The sequence below is a fragment of the Tenrec ecaudatus genome, chromosome 1 (genome assembly GCF_050624435.1).
Source record: "Tenrec ecaudatus isolate mTenEca1 chromosome 1, mTenEca1.hap1, whole genome shotgun sequence".
NCBI lineage: Eukaryota > Metazoa > Chordata > Mammalia > Afrosoricida > Tenrecidae > Tenrec > Tenrec ecaudatus.
The window spans coordinates 92101882-92118349 of record NC_134530.1 but is presented as its reverse complement, the minus strand read 5'-3'; the positions used below and the strand labels follow the sequence as shown (position 1 = coordinate 92118349).

At 46.3% G+C, this 16468-nt stretch overlaps 1 protein-coding gene and 1 non-coding gene across 2 annotated transcripts in view; both read right to left on the bottom strand.

Moving 5' to 3' along the window:
• RAVER2 (ribonucleoprotein, PTB binding 2) overlaps positions 1-16468 on the bottom strand; it is an 86541-nt gene that overhangs the window by 62732 nt on the left and 7341 nt on the right. The gene's annotated exons all lie outside the window — the stretch shown is intronic.
• Positions 10842-10977, bottom strand: LOC142437775 (small nucleolar RNA SNORA21). The gene has a single exon (XR_012782296.1). It is a non-coding gene; the product is annotated as a small nucleolar RNA SNORA21 (small nucleolar RNA).

Below are 16468 nucleotides of genomic sequence, written 5' to 3'. Positions count from 1 at the left end.
AAATGATTAGGGCAAAGACTGTACAGATGTGCTTTATACAATTGATGTATGTATATGTATGAACTGTGATAAGAATTGTATGAGCCCCTAATAAATTGTTAAAATTAAAAAAAAAAACAAAAAACGACTTGCTCATCTTTCTCAAACTAGCCATGGCTGCGGTTGTGTCACCGAGCGATCATGCCGCCGACCACGTGCCAGCGGTTATCTCTCTCGCGGCAACTGTCCTGGGCGCGGCGTGCTGATTGTTCTTGCTCGTTCTTGGGCTTTGTCCCTGGCCTTCCTCCCGTGGACAGGGCTGGCCTCCTGCACTTCCAGTGCAGCTCTCAACCAGCAGCTGCAGGAACGCCTGGCCCAGTGCAAGGGTGAGGCTGGCACAAACGGCAGCTCTTGAGATAAGCGTTTATGGTAACGCCATGATGTGCATGCCCACACCTCTGCTTCACCGGGGACCTTCTACCCCTTGGTGATCTCCTGCCTGGAGAATCCAGCTCCATGCCATGAGCCAACTTGCCCCCACTGCCATCTGTTCTGGGGCTGACTGGCCCCACCACTCCTGGTCCCACCACTTGCACCGTGGCTGCTGCTTCCGTGGCCCTCGGCTCTGCCAGGCTGCCGGCATTTCTCTGCCTGCTGCTCAGCGTCAGTGTGCTGGCTTCACGGTGTTCACCCGCTTCTTCTGGGAGGTTCTCAGTGCAGGGCCCCAGGTCCCAGAAAGAGCACCCACATCTCCAGGAGACAGTCATCCACCCCAGAGAAGAATTGTACACAAACCACACATTCCTCTAGCCCACGGGGGTTCCAGAGAGTGCCCTCTCATACTGTGACAGTCTTTCCTATCGCTGCGTCACCACGCTCTGAAAACAACACCCATTCATTAGCACACAGCTCCTGGAGGCCGGCTCAGCTGAATTTCCTGCTTCGGATCCCAGGGATGAATCCAAGGGGTTAGACTTGTTCTAAGCCTCTACGAAGCCTCATGAATGTTGTCTGCAGAATCAGGTCCTTGTGACCCAGCACAGGCATGCCTGTTTCCTTCCTGGCTGCTTTTCCTCATGCTGAAAGGCCACGTTCCAGGAACTCTGGGGATACTGGGGACTTTGGAGATGAGCTGCTAACTGGGAGCCCCATGGTTCAAATGCACCCGCCAATCTGAGGAAGGAAGAGGCGGCTGTCTGCTCCTGAGATGGGCCCTTTAGGGTTGCCACCAGTCAGAGTGGCCTTGATGGCAGAGGGTTTGATTTCTTGGTGGGGAGACGCGTGAAGACTATGCTCGGAGCTTTGTCCATGGCCCCCTCCATCATCACAGACAGCAACTGTGTGTGACAGCCTTGGCGAGCTGCAGCCTGGAGTCCGCATCCCCTCCTACTAGGCAGGCAGAGAAAAATGTGCCGCTTTTCACGGGCCCATCCGATTAGACTGGACCCACCGTTTGATGTACTCTACAATCAACTGATCAGTACCTTGAATTACATTTTCAAACTCCCCTTTTTCCATGTAACCGAAACTAGCCACTAATAAGGTGACCAGACAGTCCCGATTTTGAACAATTTTTCCTGTGTCCTGCGGCATTTTTTAAAAGTCCCTATTTTTGGAAAGAATGCACGACAAGCTAGGGTGTACGGTTTCCGGCTGCCATGTGGCTATTTTACCAGGATATGAGTTTATCAATGGTGTCCCGCTTTACCAATGTTAAAATCTGGTCACCTTACGTAACATAAATACCTCATCAAACTCACAGGGGATTAGGATCGGAAATATTAGAAGGCCACTTTTAGACTTCTCCCGACCAGCACTAGGATCAATTAGAGGTGTCACTGACCATACACCTATATGTACAGTCAGCAGTGATCTCATGTACTAGCTCTGGCCGCAGAGATCAAGCCAGGTGGGAACGTCTGTGTAGGTGCAGGCAGAGAACAGACAGCGTCAGAGTTCAGCCATGGGGTGGGGTGGGGGTTGACCATGAGCAACCCAGCACAGAAAGAAGTAAGGCTGGGGAGTGGGGGGGGGTGCGAGGGGAGAGGAGGTTATCTGCAGCAGTGGTGGGAGGCTGATTACCTTAAAGGGGAATTAACCCAGGAAGTCCCTATAGTGAGGGTACTGAGCATCAGGTTCCTTGTCAGAACAAAGCACAAGAAGGAACTTTGTGGCATTCACTGTCATTTGATGCATACCTGTGAACTACTTTCTTTCAATATCACAAAACAAAACTCACTGCTAAGGAGTCAGTGCTGACTCACAGCAGCCCTCTCTGGGTTCCGGAGACTGTAACTGTTTACAGGAGTAGAAATCCCAGTCTTTCTCCTTCAGAGCTGCTGGTGGTTTCGAACTGCCGGCCATGCGAACTGCACAGGCCAATACATAACCACTATTCCACCAGGGATCCCAATATAAGTAAATACATATACAAAAAGGTATAGATGTTGATGTATGAGGGATACTTGTGCTGTTACCATTGCGAGGGGCTGTCAATTTGGTTCGACTCATGCGGGCATCATGTTTCGCAGAAGGAAATGCCGCCAGGTCATGTGCCCTGGCATACACAGGCAGACATTCACAATAGTCTCGAGCTTTCTCTACTGAGAGGGCCGGACAGACTCACATCCCCGTAGCAACAAGTACATTCACTTTCCCGAGTTTGGCTTCTAACAAGCATTTTCCCTTCAACTAAATGAGGACTATTAATGACATGGCTAATTAGGGGGCTAGGTCACAGAGGGTACAGGAAAAATGAGCTCGCCACATCTTGTTCAGCCAAGAATTTAAAAAATGCTCAGTGAATAATAAGGAGATGTCAGAAGGACACAGAGCCCTTTCCTTGAATGTGGGCTGAACTTTATGACACGCTTCTGCAGCCAAGAGAAAGGGGGGAACTAACTTTACAGAGGAGTCTGGTAGTGTCTCCTTCACCAAGGGATTCTGGTAACATTGCCAGTGATAGTCAGGTACATTCCGATATGTGGTGCAAGGGACACCTACATCCATCCACAACAAACTCCAATCAGGAGGGAGACATCAGACAGACTCAGATGGAAGGGCATCCTGAAAAATAGATCAGCACAGGCAGGGTCTCAGAAAGCAGGGGAAGACTGAGACATGGTCACAGAATGGGGTCTAAGGAGATGATTCAACTCCCTGTCGTCGCCTAGATTGGATTCTAAGGCTGAAAAAGGATTTAAGCAAGGGGAGTGGGGAAGGGCCAATGACCGAAATCCAAATAATGACAAGAGTTTAGTTAATAACAACGTGGCCATGTTCATTCCTTAGTTTTGACAAATATACCTTACCTCTGAAACGGTTTAGACGTCCTGGGGACACTTTAGGTTAGGTACCAGGCTGTGTGCTAACCACAGGTCAGCAGTTCAAACCCACCAGTTATCCCTTAGGAGAAAGATGAGGCTGTCTGCTCTCGCAAAGTTTAAGCCTCAGAAACCCTATGTAGGGCTGATGTGAATCAGAACTCAATAGCAATGTGTTTTTAAAAGTTTTAAAAATTTTATGAATGACATTAAAATTAGGGGAAAATAAGGGAGATATGAGAATGTTCTAGGCTATTGGTGCACTCTTTTCGGAACACCTGAAATTTTTTCAAAATAAAAAGTTTGGTGATAAAAATAAGCCAATTTGAACAAGCTCCCACTGCTCCACTCTGAAATAATTAAAGCATCGAAGTCAACAGTGGCAGGAATGGATTATAACTCACCAAATACAATAGGAAACACAAGCCGGCGTTGATATAAATGAACAAAGTGAACATTTGAAAGGGCATGGGATATTTACATAGTCTCAAAATACCTCTCCACAGAATCCTATTAACCACAGAGGGGAAGAGAGTAAGTTTATAGAGGAGCCTGGCAGGCACTGCCTGAACCCACGGGAAGCAAAGGGATCAAAGTGGATGGGACCAACAATGGGGCAAATCCCAACAGTGTGCCTCCGTGGGACTGTCTTGCCAGAGACCCATAGCTCGAATCCAATCACGAGGAAACATCAGATAAACCCAAATTGAAGGACAGCCTACAAAACAACAGGCCTGCAATCTTCAAAAGGGTGATGAAAGTCAAGGGAAGAGGAGGATTTATCCCAGACTGAAAGAAACTACTGAGACCTGACAGCTAAGTGCAGAACACTGTAAAGGACATTATTGGGGCCACGGGCAAAATGTAAATACAACCCTCGAACCCGATGGTAGTATTTTGACTTAGATAGGCTTACTGGGGTATGTCAGAGAATGTCCTTGTTTGCAGGCAACACACAATAAAGTATTCAGGGCGAATGTGGGCCAATCGGTTTGCACTCACTTGGTTAAACGGGGCTGGGGGTGGGAAGAATATGTGTACTGTACTTGCAACTTTTTGTAAACTTGAAATTATTTCAAAACTCGCAGATTCACATGTTCTTGCTTCTTGCCATCCCCTCTGTTCGAGGTCTACATCAGCTCTGGTCCACATCATGCTCGGTAAAATCGGGTGTCAGAGGAAAAGAGGAGGGTCCTCAGCATGATGGATGGACACATGGCTGCAACCATGGGACAACTGGGAGGATGGGGCCGGGCCGGGCAGGGTTTCATTCTGTTGTGCACAGGGTCGCTGTGGGTCAGAACGCACTCCATGATATCGAGCAAGACCTGCTCTAGTTCAGGCCGTTCCCACTTTAAGCTGCAAGAAAGCTTGTGGGAGGAAAAGCCAGAGTAATGGAGACTAATCCAGAATCAAAAGCAAGCAGCTAAACTGGTAGGGTAATAGAAGATCCAAAGTCCAGATCTGGGAAGCTGGGAACGAAGAGCAGGTAATCACAGCAGTAGGGTGAGGAAGGATATAAAGATTAATTGGCCAGGGTGGGGGCTGGGAGAGGGGCTGGGATGGATGGGGATAGCACAGAAAGAGACCAGGACAATGCATAGAAACGAGGCAATTCATAGAAATTCTAATGAATACTACTTCTACATTGACCACACACACACACAGAAAATGCTGAGCCTAGGGAAAGAGCTACATTCACAAATCTGAAAATTATCATAATACATAAGCACAAATTAAGCACCAAATGCCTAATACACAATTTTATTGTTGTTGCTGTTAATTCTGATCCAGAGCAGCCCTGTGTGTAACAGAACGGAACTCCATCTGGTCTGTGCCACCCCCACCGCTGTGGTCATGTTTGAGGCCCTTGTTGCGGCCACTGTGTTGGTCCATTTCCACGAGGGTCTCTCCTTTTGCACTGCCCCTGTTTCACCAAGCATGATGTCCTTGCCAGGGGCTGCTCTCCTGATAACGTGTCCAAAGTATGTGCGGCAAAGTCTCACCATCCTCGATCCTAAGGAGCCCCTGGCTGAACTTGTTCCAGGACAGATTGGTTGACTCAAAACACATACAAGTACGGAAGCCACAAGGAATTGCATAGCTAACATACTAGAGAAGCTTATTATTAGCGATGAATACTTATGATAACGGATGCTGGCTCACACCATGGATGATACCATGTTTTGCTTTTAAAATGAGAACTATCCCCCATGAATCTTTAACTTATAGCAAACATTAGAAACATTACAGTATCTCAGTGAAATCCTCTTCAGAATAAAATCCCTCCATACATCCACTCTGTGCCTAAAGCACTCGTCAAGCTCCAGAGATCAGTGACCAAAGAAAAAAACGTTTCATACCTAACATGAAAATGCAAGGGTTTTGTTTCTACCTATGAAAATGAAAGAGACACGTTTATGATCCTTCCCAAAAGGAGGAGGCACCCCGCCTTCACATGCGTCTAGGCCCCAAAGAAGTGTCTGGTGAAACACTCTTCCCCCAAGGCTGTTTGGGACCCACCCAAGTGGTCTAGTCTCAGGTACAGAACCAAAGGCACGAGCTCAGTCACATTGGCCTGGAGCAGCTCCTGTCCACGTGGCGCCCAACAATCCCCTAGGGAGGTCAGGGCTAAGTTACAAGAGACCAGTCATCTCTTGAAATCACAATAGTAGCATTTTTCTGGGAGAACGTGTGTAGTGCTCATCCTTCTTAGAAGTCAGTAAGAGTGAACTGCAAATTGAATGGCGCTCACTGCCCCAAAAGCTAACATCATCGTTCACCGCACTCTTCGCTCCTCTTCAGCAACAAGTTTGCAGTACAGCTGTTTACAGCAAAGGTGGTGGTGGCCCCATTCTGTCCGGCATTTGCCCTGGAACAGTGTGCCGGGTTCTAGTGGAACCACGGGTGAGTTACACAGGTAAGCACGTAGATTCCATAGCCCTACCCTTTGACCACAGAGCGGGCGGGATGGTGATCCCAGTGCAATGTCCAAGAAGGTTATTCACGATGGAATCGAAGAGCCATTTTCTCCCCTTTCCCACTAAGTAGTTGAACCATCCTGGGCGAATGGCTTCACAAGTTTGCACCCCTGATTCCTTATCCATAAAATGGGAATGAGGATATTTTTATTTTACACCCTTGAGTAAACCACAGGGGAGAGATGAAACCGGACGCCAAAGCATGAGAAAGTCTTGTGGGGGCAGCTCACTACATCGGGTAGACTCCCTGAAGAGAGCAAGAGAAAAGGGGACAGATGGAACTGGAGGACAAAGAGAAGCAACGAGCTCGGCAGCCCTGGCTCATCCTCCACAGAGGAGCTGGGGTCAAAATAGGAGGCGCAAACCAACGGTCCAGGGCGCTGACTCTCCCGCTTTCACCTAGGCCCCTCCCGCTGCACAATCTCCCCGCGAGACACAAGGGCAACTGAGCTTCTTCAGGCAAACAATACAAATGGGATCATGGCTCCTGATAAGTAACTCCAAGATGTTTGAATATATCATTTTCTTCTTTATCCTCTTTTCAGTATACCTGGCTTGCCATCATCGACTGAGCTAAAGAGGGCTGAGCATAACTGGTAGTTTATCTGCTTTGTCCACATATAGAAAACGAGCTTGGGCAGCCCCCGCCCCCCAGACCTGTAAGGAAGTCCAATCAGAAAAGTGACGATACGGAACTCAGGGAAGGATGGCAGGGACTCCTTTAGGAGCTGGGAGCCCACATCAGAGTTGAATTCGCGTTAAGGCTTCTCTGGGGTTTTTGGGGGTTTTTTTTGGCATCTTCTTTATTTAATGGGTGCAAAGTGGTAAATTACTATATGGCTCTTGTAGCCAAAGTCTCTGTAACTCCCACCAAACCACGTTCTCCTGGTGGCTCTGCATAGCAGAAGGTGGGTCGCACTGTTAACAGGCCCCGCTGGGTGATCAGCCAGCTCAGAAGTAGGAGAGCGACTCTCACTACCGCAAGGACCAAGAATGGAGCATGGCCTCTGGACCACAAGATCCCTGGGCAGTGAGCCTTCTGGATCCAGGAGACAGTGTGGCACCAGCAGAGTGACGGAGACGTGGCAGAACCAGGCACCAGAAGATGAGACAGAGCAGTGGACTTCTCCTCCCCCAGAGCAAGTAGAGCTGAGTGCCTGGGGCAGTAGAATGGCTTGTAGAATGGGGTGCCTCTGGCCACTTAATTTGGGGAGTAGGTCTGGCTGACCAAGAGAACTGGGGCGGCATGCCTTCAGGTTAGGTCTCAGAGCAGAACAGCCTACCTTTGGCCATTTGTCAACAGCCCTAAAAGAACGTTGTAAGGTGTTTTGAAAAAACAACTCAATGTGAGCATTTCCACCTCAATTTATAACCTGTTAACTTCTGTAATAAATCCCATAATCATAAGCATTGTTCTGTGAGTTCTTTGTAGCCACTGTAGTGAATCACAGAATCCAGAGTGCAGGAAAAATAGAATGCTGTGGGAGCCGGAGCCTTCAGTGTCAGGAAAGTGGGAAGCATGGGGTCTTGTAAGAGGGAGAACAGAGGCATGGGATGGAAAACTTTTCCTTCTTCAGTGGTTAGTTTGATTACTGTTGTCTGTCATAGCTGAAAAGAATATAAGAAACGATATGCTGAAAAACAAACAAACCCAGCTGATGAAGCAATGCTTGATTAGTAGGGGCCAGTGCCTACTGGGGCTACTCTGCCAGAGGCCCATATATATATATATATATATATATATATATATATATATATATAGAGAGAGAGAGAGAGAGAGAGAGAGAGAGAGAGAGAGAGAGAGAGAAATCGACACAGTAAGGAATAGAGAGAAGATACAATTTGGGTAATATTAAAAGGGTTAAGGGTTATAGGTTTATTTGCCAACCCTGTGGATATTGAATGTTTACGCTACCTGGTATTATAAACAGGCCTACATATGAGAGAAAAATTATGATTATCATGATTACAAAGAGCTTATAAGCCTGCCTGCAGCCTATCGGTGATTGGACACAGAAGAGGGGAGTTAGGAATCACTTGGGAGGAACAAGCTCTATTTAAGCCAAACCTGAGTCCAGCTCAGAAGGACTGAGAGAACAGGACATTTACATTTGAAGGAAAGGAAATAAAGGGGGTGGGGTAAGGGGGTGGGTGACTTTTAAAATTTTGAGCAAGCAGTTAGCCACTGGACGCACTGATGCAGGAAGCCTGAGCAACTCGAGAAAGCACCCTTCTAGCATTGAGTCTAAAGGAAGCCAGTAAGCAGACAGCCTAGTGTGCTCACCACGCCAAGCACCTGGACCTACATGTTGCGTGGACGCAGGGGGAAATACAACAGTGAACAAATGGATGGCATTTGGACATGCTTCCTGGGCACACACTGACCAAGCCCATCGAGATGAGAGATGAGAGGGAAGGGTAGAGGCTGGCTGGAGTGGACTTTAAAGAGAGCCCAGGAGGCTGGAGCTGAGCAGAGGGAGGAGGGACCAGCTGCTCGGAAGTATAGATAGGGAGGTGTGTGTGGACTCCTAAGCTTAGAGCTGGTTGTCATTTGATTTAGGATGGATGGCAAAGGCGGAGATGACCAGCATGCGACCCAAGGAAGGGATGGCTGACATTGGCGACTGGTGTCAATTACTAAAATCTCTGGCCTGGCCTTTGTTTATAGACACAGAAGGCCGAAGTTCCAACCAGAAATGAAGTGTTCAAATCAAGAAACATTAGTACCCCCCACCCCCACCCCCAAAAAAGAAGAAACATTAGTACCTACCCCCCAAAAAGAAGAAACATTAGTGTCTCCTCAAAGTACTGGTTTTTGGGTATGGGCAATTTTGAAATTAGATCTCTAAAATGGGGGAGATAGCGGTGTTAAGGGGCTGTCTTACCCACGCTCGTAGGTGTACTTAGAGCAAAATCACCAACAAGGGGCAGACTTACTCCTTGGTGTCCACAAGGGGGAATGGCTAGAAGCACCATACAGGATTTCATTACATGGCAGGCCACTGCTTCCTGATGGGTCAGGCTGGCAGCAGTCGAGAAAGACCCTGATAATGTGCACACGTGAGTGCTTGCTCACAGGTTCACTCTGCGGCCATCCTGCTGCACATAAAATGAGCCCGCTCAGAAGCAGAAGGGGGAGCTCCCTTACAGCAAGAGCCAAGAATGGAGCATGTCCTCTGGACAACGAGATCCCTGTGATGCATGCGACAGCTTTGACACGGTGAGTGACAGAGCAGCAGCAGCAGCAGGAACCAGAACATGAAACAGAATGGTGGACTTCCCAGTCCATGGAGCAAGTATAGTTGGGTGCTGTCGGACAGTGTCGGCTTGTGGAATGGGGTGCCTCTGGCCAGTTAGTTTAGGAAGCTGGTTTGTCTGATCAAGGGAGCTGGATCTGAGTGGCTTGAGGCTGAGGCTTTCAACAGAGTGGCATGCCCTTTGACCCTTTGTTCTCAGCCTAAAAGAACCTTGTAATGTGTATCTTTGACTGATCAACTGGATCCTGTGCATTGCCCCCTGAATTTATTAACTGTTAACTTCCATAATAAAGCCCAGTCCTGAGCATTGTCTGTGAGTTCTTTTGTAGCCGAATTTATTACCTGTTAACTTCCATAATAAAGCCCAGTCCTGAGCATTGTCTGTGAGTTCTTTTGTGGCCGCTGTCATGACTCACAGAAGCCAGAGTCCAGGAAAGGTAGAGCGCTGCAGGAGGCAGACTGATCGAGTAGGGATGCTGCGGGGAGCAGAGCAATGAGCTGAACTCTAGTGCCTAAGTGAGCCTTAGACACGGGCACGGCCAGCAATGGTGTGAAGCTGGAGAGTGGCTGCTCCTGGAGGACCAAGCTCCTGCACAAATTAGACGGTATTACACTATTGACATTAACGAGCCCTCCCCCAGTCGTGATGCTGCGTTGTTCTTAATATAGTCCAGCTTCTCAGATGATTTGTTTGGCACACAGGTTGGATATGAGACCCTACAATACGCAGATGACATAACCTTGCAATCAAAACAAAGAAGTCTAGCAGTACGTACCGATGAGGCCAGCTTTTAGTATATATACACAGCTTTTAGTACAGACTATACCTCAACATTGGGGAGGGGGAATCCTCACAACTGGGCTAGTCAACATGATCCCAATGCACTGAGACAAGGCTGAAGTTACCATGGATGGCGTTTTAGTTGGATCCACAATCAATGGTCACAGAAGCTGTGGGCAGGAAATCAAATGATGGATTGCTTGGGTACATCTGCCGCAAAAGATCGCTTTTATTTTTTGAAGCCATTTTATTGGGGGCTCGTACAATTCTTATCACAATCCACACATACATCCATTGTGTCAAGCACATTTGTACATCTGCTCAAAACATTTGCTTTCTACTTAAGCCCTTGGCATCAGCTCATCATTTTTCCCCTCCCTCCCCACTCCCCCTCCCTCATGAACCCTTGATAATTTATAAATTATTATTTTGTCATATCTTGCCCTGTCTGAATCTCCCTTCACCCACTTTTAAAAATTTTTTTTATTTTTATTTTTTTATTTATTTTTTATTTTTTTACTTTTGTCACATCACCGATTGAAGCTGAACAACACGACATGTTGCCGCTTCACCCATAAGTGGTGTTTTTTAATCTGCCCTTTTTGACGGCTCAGTGGGTCACTGGCAAAAGGCCCACTGAGTGCTTTTAAAAGGGGGTCACCCACTTTCTTATTGTCCGTCCCCCAGGAGGAGGTTATATGTAGATTCCTGTAATCGGTTCCCCCTTTCCAACCCACCCTCCCTCCTCTCTCCCAGTATCGCCACTCTCACTACTGGTCCTGAAGGGATCATCCGCCCCGGATTCCCTGTGTTTCCAGTTCCTATCTGTACCAGTGTACATCCTCTGGTCTAGCCAGATTTGTAAGGTAGAATTGGGATCATGATAGTAGGGGGGTAGGGGTGGAGGAAGCTTTTAGGAACTAGAAGAGAGTTGTATGTTTCATCATTGCTACATCACACCCTGACTGGCTCATCTTCTCCCTGCAACCCTTCTGTAAGGGGATGATGTCCAGTTGCCTATAGATGGGCTTTGGGTCCCCATGCCGCACTCCCTCTCAACCACATGATATGATTTTTTGGTTTTTGATGCCTGATACCGAATCCCTTCGACACCTTGTGATCACACAGGCTGACGTGTTTCTTCCATGTGGGCTTTGTTGTTTCTCAGCTAGATGGCCACTTGTTTACCTTCAAGCCTTTAAGATCCCGGCAACCATCAGCTTTCTTCACCACATTTGTTTATGTACACATTTGTCTTCAAAAGATCTTTTTAAAGGTATGAAAAGCAGAGATGCCGCTTTGAGGACTAAGGTGTCTGACCCCAGCCATGGCATTTTCAGTGGCCTCACACTTGAATTCACAAGCTGGACAATGAATAAACAAGACAGAAGAATTGACGCCTTTAAGTTACCGTTGAGACGCTTGAATATAAGCCGAAGAACAAACATCTGTCTTGGAAGAAGTTCCTGTCGTCGTGTTCTTTAGGTCAACAAGGGTGAGACTTCATCTCACAAGCTTAGGTCATGCTATCAGAAGAGACCAGTCCCTGCAGATGGACATCATGCTTGGTAAAGCCATTGAAGATGAAGGGTCTCAACAAGATGGATTGAAACAGTAGCTGCTAATAATAGGCTCAAACATAGGCATGAGTGTGAGGATTGAGGATGGCGGTGTTTCCTTCCGTTGAACATAAGGTCATTCTGAGTTGGAACCAACTAGGTGGCACTTAACAAAAAATATTAATGCAACCTTACATTTCAGAAGCACCAGTTCACACCCAAATCCTATCGATTCAGTTCCAACCCACAGCAACCTTACATAGGGTTTCCGAGGCTGCACAGCAGGGAGACCCCTCTCTCTCTTGCAGAGTGGATGATGCACTTGAACCTCCCACCTGGTGGTTAGCAGTCTGGACACTTTTTGGATGAGGCCACCAGGTCCCTTACCATAGCTTATATAGATGTTAAAATGCCAACCTGCAAAACTAACTATCATTTACCAATTTGTTCTCTGGGAAAGCATGTTGCGGGTCTTAAAAAATAATATAAGCAGAACAAAGGGAGTAATTGACTTATTGATCACTGGCTATACACTGTTAAAGAAAACAAATAGCATATATATTAAAAATCCCAACACAAGTTGGATTTCCTTGCAGACTTCTTATCTACTGATGTAATGTAGAAGAGGAAAGGGGAAAGTGGGTTTTAACAATAATATCAACCACCGAGTTTCCCACTCCTTGTGGTTGTTGATTCTAAAAAGTGCTTAGTTGAAAATAGAGGCTTCCAAATGCATCCCTGCGAATTAACCATCGAGCTTCTCAATTAACAGCCATCAGAGTGCTTTGAGATGGAAGTCCACAATCGCCAAAGTGAAACAAAAGAATGTTTCTTCTATTACTGCTCCTGGCTGTTTGCCAGGAAGCCCTGGACATATTCTTCTAATTACACAATGTTAATCTCTCTCAAATTTTAAGCCGTTCAACAAAAACAAGGGATATATCTACACAAAACATGGAAGAAAGCAGTTAAAATACATAGGAAGTAAAATGACACTGTTGTTTCTATTATAAACTCCAGTAACAATGAAACAGAACCGGCTAACTATAAAACATAAACAATTTACAGAAATGCAATAAACACAAGCCAAGGGGCCGCAAAAAGTTCACATAAAAATGGCAGTCAAAAACAAATGAGTTTTTAAAGTCTCCTTCTATATTGCCATGATTTTAATAAAAACTTGTCAATTCTGAGTCACAAGACTACGCTCACAACAGGCACACACACGAAAGCTGTGCTGAGCAAGGACCAGTGTTCACAACAGTTATGTTGCTTATAAACAATCACATTCCACAACGTTAACATCCAGAGACACCGCTAGGAATATTCAAATCACAGTGGAAAGAGGTGGAGAAATCTACCTAGTTTCTGAGGAGCTCATTGCGCCAACTCATCTCTCAAAGCAGTCCCTGCCGTCAAGCTGACACCGACTTGCAGTCTTCTCTATGTAGGTCAAGGCAGACCGGCTCCCGCGAGCTGCCGCAACTGTAACTATAGGAGTAGAAAGCCCGTGTTTCTTCCTTGGAGTGCTGGTGGTGTTGAACTGCTGAGCTTGCGGAGAGCGGCCCAATGTATAACCACCACGCCACCAGGGCTCCTTTATGCCAATCGATGGAGACCCTCTTTGTGTCAGTGTGGCACTGCTGTTCCACGGGGCTGGCAAGGGCTGGTACTTTTTTTATTTTATAAAATTGCCAAGCTGTTCTGCTGTGATGCCTCTGGGAGGACTGGCAACTCTAACCTTTCAGTTAGCAGCTGAGCATATAAACTATTAGTACCCTCCAGGGATCACCACAGAACTCGGTGGCGTAGTGGTTACACACTGAGCTGCTAACGGCAAGGTCAGCAGTTCAAACCTATCAACTGCTCCAAAGGAGGAAAGATGAGGCTTTTCCATTAGACGCAGTGGTTTTCAACCTTCCTAATGCCACGACCCTTTAATGCAGTTCCTCACATCGTGTGACCCGCAACCATAAAATTCTTTTCGTTGCTACTTCATAACTGTAATTTTGTTAGTTATGAATCATAATGTAAACATCTGATATGCAGGATGTATTGGGCCACCCCTGTTAAAGGGTCCTCGAGCCCCAAAGGAGTCTCGACCCACAGATTGAGAACCGCTGTACTCAAGTAGAGTTAGTCTCAGAAACCCACAGGGGGCAGTTCTACCCTGTCCTATAGTTGGGGTCACTATGAGTCAGCATTGACTGGATGGCGGTGAGTTTGTTTGGGGGATCACTGATCCAGATAGCTTGACATGCACGGCCAATACGAAATGAGACTGAAAAGACAGGTAGGTGCCTGATCTCTCTCTCTCTCGCGCTCTCTCTCTCTCTCTCTCTCTCTCTCACACACACACACACACACACACACACACACACAGCCAATAAGAAATGAGACTGAAAAGACAGGTAGGTGCCTGCTCTCGCTCTCTCTCTCTCTCTCTCTCTCTCTCTCTCTCTCTCTCTCTCTCTCTCTCTCTCTCACACACACACACACACACACACACACACACAGCCAATAAGAAATGAGACTGAAAAGATAGGTAAGTGCCTGATCACTGACACACACACAGGCAGTATAAGCTAAACTAAGGGTCTTAGGTTTCTATTCTGTCTGATTTTCAAACTGAGGTCTGAATGCCCCATGGGAATATAAATGTATCGTAGGCAACAGGATAAATGTGCCTTCTCTCCAAAGTGACAAGTTTAGCAACAACAACAATGAAAAGAAAAATGAAGGGAGTTATTTTTTAATGCAGTTTGACTAGTAGAATAGGAAATTAATAAAAACTTCCAGACAGAACACAAGCCAGAGGAATTTCCTTCTTGCAGCGGGTTAATTCAGATCCAATCTTCCCTGCTGCGGAGGACAATTTGAAGGAAATTCAAGAAGCCTGGGTGGGCATGTGGAGCCAAAGTTTCGTTTTGCTTTCAGCAGGATCAGACTGGGGTTTGGGGAAGACCTCTCTCTCTCTCTCTCTCTCTCTCTCTCTCTCTCTCTCTCTCTCTCTCTCTCTCTCTCTCTCTCTCTCTCTCTCTCTCTCAGCAGTCTGCAGCAGGATGGCTGGAACATAAGACACCACAATGAAGGCAGGTGACTAACTTAAAAGTCACAGGAATCTGTGCAAGAGATGAAAAGGACGGAACCAGAGCTGAGACTGCAAAACAAACAAGGCCCAGAGGATTGGAGGAAGCCCGAGGCTGAGCAGGCAGGGCCTGACAGACGGCACAGTCGTTTTTTAATGAAACAACTTCTGAGAACTTATGAACGGAAAGGTGTCAGGTTTAATTTAGCATTGCTATTTCTACACAGTATTTGATACATGTACCTCTATAGCTCCCACTTAACATTGTATGTCTTTTAATTACAGCACCACTGTTAGGTTACAGGACGCTGTTGTACGAACCAAGAGGCCCTGGGGCTCCTCTGTCCTGTAGGATTGAGTGAGAATCAACACAATGGCAGTGTGCTCCATTTGACCAGTTACATTTTTAAAAATTCATGTTTTTAAATGTCAAAAAATTGGGGGGCTCCACATAATCACAGTTTGAGATCTAGAGTTAGGAATGTCTAGGGTCCTTCATGTAATATTTTAAAGGAAATGAGCACAGAACATGTCTCTTTGGGAAAAGGACAAGAGTTTTATTATTTCAAATTCCTGGTTACTTAATAATTAGACATTAACAGTAATTTTTAAAAATCACAGCAGTCACCTCCTGAAGAATAGTTTAAATACAATAGGCTGCTTTAGTGGAGTCCTTGGGGGGCACAAATGACTGAGCCCAACGTTGAAATTGTAAGCCCACGCAGTGACACCTCTGAAGCCAGCTCCTGCAGGCTGTTTCTGAAAGGTCACAACCTGAGAGCCCTGAGAAGCAGCTCTACCTGGACACCTGGGGCACAGGGACCAGGAACAATGCAACATTACCGCAGGGGACATAAAGGGCACAGAATAAAATCCAAGTTAAACCTTCATTAGTGAAAAGCAATCATAAAGAGAAATAGAAAATAAAAATAGTCATTAGGATTGTTCAAGAGAAGTACACAAAAGACTTGAAGCACAAAAGTATCTGTGGAATATATCCATAAAATTAAAACATTTGTTTTGCTCGGTCTTGTTTTTGTGCATATTATCTCTGCAGGTCTATCTAGATAAGATAGGCTGGGTAAACAACATGGAGGAGAAAACAACAGGACCTATGGTTTCAGGGGGACATGGGAAAGGGGGAGGTCAGGGAAAGGAAGTGGTGTTAACAAACCCAGGGACAAGGGAACAACAAGTGATCCAAAATCAGTGGCGAGGAAGGTGTAAGAGGCCTGGTAGGGTGTGATCAAGGGCAATGTAACCTAGAGGAATTACTGAAACCCAAATGAAGGCTGAGCATGATAGTGGGACAAGGAGTACAGTAAAAGGAAATAGAGGAAAGAACTAGGAGGCAAAGGGCATTTATAGAGGTATAAATACAGGCATGTACAAATGTAAATATTTTTCTATATGAGGATGTGGAAATAGATCTATATGTATATATTTATAGGTTTAGTATTAAGGTAGCAGATGAACATTGGGTCTCCACTCCCTCAATGC